Genomic DNA, 5,109 nt, shown 5'->3' on the forward strand with positions numbered 1-5,109 from the left:
CTGTTTGTTATGATCCACACAGTCAAAGGTTTTGGCATAGTCAATAAAGCATAAGTAGCTGTTTTTCTGGAGTTCTCTTGCTTTTCAATGATCCAATGGATGTTGGCAATTTGATCTCTGGTTCCTCTGCCTTCTAAATCTGGCTTGAACATTTGGAGGCTCACAGTTTACATACTGTTGAAGCCTGGCTTGGAGAATTTTGAGCGTTACTTTGCTAGCATGTGAGATGAGTGCAATTGTGTGGTAGTTTGAACATTTCTTTGGCATTGCCTTTCTTTGGGATTGGAATGAAAACTGATCTTTTTCCAGTCTTGTGGCCACTGCTGAGTTTTCCAAATTTGCTGGCAAATTGAGTGCAGCACTTCCACAGCATCATCTTTCAGGATTTGAAATAGCTCAACTGGAATTCCATCACCTCCACTAGCTTTGTTCGTAATGATGCTTCCTAAGGCCCACTTGACTTCACATTCCAGGATGTCTGGCTCTAGGTGAGTGATCACACCATCGTGATTCTCTGGGTCATGAAGATCTTTTTTGTATAGTTCTTCAATGTGTTGTTGCCACCTCTTCTTAATATCTTCTGCTTCTATTAGGTCCATACCATTTCTGCCCTTTATTGTGCCCATCTTTGCATGAAATATTCCCTTGGTATCTCTAATTTTCTTGAATAGATCTCTAATCTTTCCCATCTATTGTTTTCCTCTATTTATTTGCATTGATCACTGAGGAAGGCTTTCTTATCTCTCCTTGCTATTCTTTGGAACTCTGCATTCAAATGGGTATATCTTTCCTTTTCTCCTACCTTCAGCTTCTCTTCTTTTCTCAGCTATTTGTAAGGTCTCCTCAGACAACCTTTTTGCCTTTTTACATTTTTTTTCCTTGAGGATGGTCTTGATCACTTCCTCCTGTACAATGTTACAAACTTCCATCCATAGTTCTTCAAGGCACTCTATCAGATCTAATCCCTTAAATCTGTTTGTCACTTCTAAAGTTGTAACAGATATTACTAGAAAATAAAATATTTTTATTAATTGACAATTTTAAGTGCTTAAAAATTTTATTACAAGTATTAAGATGCTGGTGGTACAGCAAAAGTCTTTACAGTAAGAACTATAAATATATATCATTTAGATTAATCTTACATGGGTTGCCTTTTAGTGACCATATAAAACTGTATGAGAGATTTCAATGTTTTCAAGACCACCTAGGAAAAGTGGAACCATCTGAGCCGAAATTCTCTTTTTCTAGCACCTAAATTGCACCAGTTGAATAACAATACTTGTGAGGTCAAATGGGAATCTTTGGAGCCAATAAACGGAGATTCCATAGTTTACAGTCTTCAGCTCATCAGTGGAAAAGGAACTGACGTGGTAAATTCTTGTAAATTTTGTCATTGTAATTTACAGTTTTACATCCTGCTGGGGACTGAGCTTTTGTCAAAGAGTACAATATTCTTTTATGATATTGAAAGTAACTAAATTTTATCCAAAAATCCTATCTGGTCTTAAATATTTATGTACATAATACTTACATGGGAACAATTTGTTTATGTATTTAACTTAATATTATTGGATGTAGTTGTTTTTAGTTTCCACTGACCACATGCCCAACCCATTCCAAACCAAATGGAATTTAAAGTTTAACAGTTACAAGTCTTTGTTATTTGTTACATTGAAGAATATTACACCTAAATAGTACTGGGTTCTCAAGATATTAGAGACTGTAACAGTAAACTTTTATTTTTGTTGTGAACATATTCATGCAATGTTTCCTGTTGTCAAAAACCTTTTTTTTTTTTTTTGGTAAGAAAAGGTAATTTTAATTTTGACTCTTTTTCTTTTAGATTTACAAAGGACCGAACACATCGTTCACCTTTTCCAACTTTCTCACAAATTCACATTACCGCTTCAAAGTCTGCGCTGGACGTCAATATCAGAATTCTGCTGGGATACAAGAGCTCTGGGGACATTGTAGCCAGAGCGCTCTTTTCTCAACCTATAAGCAACAGCTGGGGCCTGGCAAAGATGTTAGAAGAAAGAGGGGAAGCAGCCCTAGTGAAGGGAAACATGAAAAACTCAAGATAGAGATGAGTGATGATACCTTTGTTCTGATCCTTGTGATAGGATTTGCACTAATTGCCATTCAATGTGCTGCTATGATTCAGTACTTCCTTATCAACTAATCTATTTTTACACATTTTTAACTTTTTTAGGAAGTTCTAAAACAAATTACATTAAATAAAGAAATTGCTAGATGCATCTCAGTTCTTAAAAGTAAATCTTATTGGGTAGAAATCCTTATGAACTTTTATCTGACATCAAAAGAACTGCCTTCAAGAAATTCATTGTTAATTTTAAAAAAAAGAAATTCATTGTGACAGTAGAAGAGATTTTTTTAGAAAATAGGTATATTTTAAATTTGAAAATTTTAGCAACACTCCACTATTATGTAAAATGACCTAAAACCTCTCTTGAAAACTATTCCCTGTCTTAATTTTTCAAATGAATATTTTGCAAAGTTTTAAGAGTTATGAGAGGATAAAAGCATTTCAGAATTTTATACAGAACAAAGTGGTAAAAATCAATTCTACATGTCAACTTACATTCATATGAAATAATAAAAAGTATCTACCAACTTTATATTCTGTACTGTAATTTTTTCAAGGTAACATACTCAGCTGTTTGGCTTGTGCTCTGATAATTACTTTGATAGTGGGAAAGTAGTAATTTACATCACTTTGGGAGTAGAAGTAGGGACGTAGGAAGCCATTTTATACCATTCTAAGCTCTTTCAAATACACCCAGTGCTGATTATTCTGTAACTGGAATGATTTAACATGATACATATGATTATTCATATTTTACATGGAATATTTAAATGATTTATTCTCAAAATTGATACATTCATATTTATTTCTAGTTACAAATGAAGCATCTGTCTCTATTCTCACAATCTTTCAGGGGCTGTTTTGGCCATCTTGCAAAGGAGATGTCACCCTCTCCAAAGAATATTTCTTACCTTTATTGAAAATGTTTAAATATTATCTCTATTTCAGTTTGTTCTTTGTATTTCAAAAATGAAAACCATAAGTTGGCCCATTTTCACATGGGCTAATTTTGGCATACCCAATGATATTATATTTCACTGGGTATTGCACTGATATGTGGTATGTTACAGAAAATTTATTTAGGTGGTTGCTGTTCAGTTTAGAGCTTGATGTATTGTTTAAACATGAAAAACATAAAACAGTTTTCTTCAAAAGTAAATTGTGATACAATATTAATCCACATTCTAAAAGAATATTACCTTCACATTTTAACTTTAGAGAATACCAAAAATGAAAGTTTTAATGTAATAACTTGTTATATACACCACAGAAATAATATTTTAAAGCCTATTTTAAAAATATATCTTATCAGTCTTTCTTTGCCTACAAGCAAACATTTCATTAAAATTTTACCTACTGGAAAATATTGTAAAGGTGTATTTAAAATCTTACCTATATAGTAATTTGCTTTTATTGGAAAATGGAAAATTCTCTCAATTTAGAATACCTTGTGAGATTGATAATTAAACTGAATACACTTTAATCTGCTAAAAGTAAATGTTTTGCAGCTTGTATATTTCATATACCTACATTCATCAAACTAATGTAGAACCTAAAATTTACACTTACTAAAGTATTACTATCATAGGAAACATTTTAAATACCAATAAAAAATTAAAAAAATATTCCCCTGTTATTTTTGAAATGGGACTTGCACAAGTTTATTTATTTGGAATAATTATCCCCCTGATGCTACATATTTATCTCCTCACAAAGAAACTAGAAAAATTAAAACCAATTCAAGATGTCTTTTTTAAATTTATTTATTTTTAATTGAAGGATAATTGCTTTACAATATTCTGTTGGTTTCTGCCATATATCAATACGAATCAGCCATAGGTATGCATATGTCCCCTCCCGAACCTCCCTCCCACCTCCCACCCCATCTGACCCCTCAGGGTTGTCACAGATCATTGAACTTGGGCTCCCTGCATCATACAGCAAAATCCCACTGGATATCTAATTTTACATGTGGTAATGTATATTGTTCAATGCTACTCTCTCAAGTCTTCCCACCCTCTCCTTCCCACCTTGTGTCCACAACTCTGTTCTCTTTGTCTGCATCTCCATTGCTGCCCTTCAGATAGGTTCATCAGTACTATCTTTCTAGATTTCATATATATCAAGATGTCTTTAACTGGCTGTTACAACATTGTTTTATAAATCCTGTTTCTGACTTATTTCTAATTCTAGGGCATTGTATATTCTAAATATCAGGAGAATAAGGTTCTAGTCTCATCTCTGCTACTAACAAATCGTGTGACCTCAAGAAAACCCACAAAAATAAACTCAAATGGATTAAAAACTTAAATGTAAGGCCAGAAACTATAAAACTCTTAGAGGAAAACATAGGCAGAACACTTTTAACATAAATTGCAGCAAGATCCTCTTTAACCTACCTCCTAGAGGAATGGAAATAAAAACAAAAATAAACAAATGAGAACTAATTAAATTTAAAAGCTTTTGCACAGCGAAGGAAACTATAAACAAGGTGAGAAGACAACACTCAGAATAGGATAAAATGATTGGAAATAAAGCAACTGACAAAGGATTAATCTGCAAAATACACAAGCAGCTCATGCAGCTTAATATAAAAAAAGAACAACTAAATAAAAAAGAGGGCCGAAGACCTAAACAGACATTTCTCCAAAGAAGACATGCTGATGGCTAATAAACACTTGAAAAGATGCTCAGCATCACTCATCATTAGAGAAACACAAATAAAAACTACAATGAGGTATCACCTCACACAGGCCAGAATGGCCATCATCAAAATATCTACAAATAACAAATGCTGGAGAGGATGTGGGAAAAAGGGAACCCTCTTACATTGTTGGTGGGAATGTAAACTGATAAAACCACTATGGAGATTCCTTTTAAAACTAGGAATATTGATTATGGCAGAAACCAACACAATATTGTAAAGCAATTGTCCTCCAATTTAAAAAAATTTAAAAATAGGAATAAAGCTACCATATGACCAGGAATTCCACTCCTTGGCA

The sequence above is a fragment of the Cervus canadensis genome, chromosome X (genome assembly GCF_019320065.1).
Source record: "Cervus canadensis isolate Bull #8, Minnesota chromosome X, ASM1932006v1, whole genome shotgun sequence".
Lineage (NCBI taxonomy): Eukaryota > Metazoa > Chordata > Mammalia > Artiodactyla > Cervidae > Cervus > Cervus canadensis.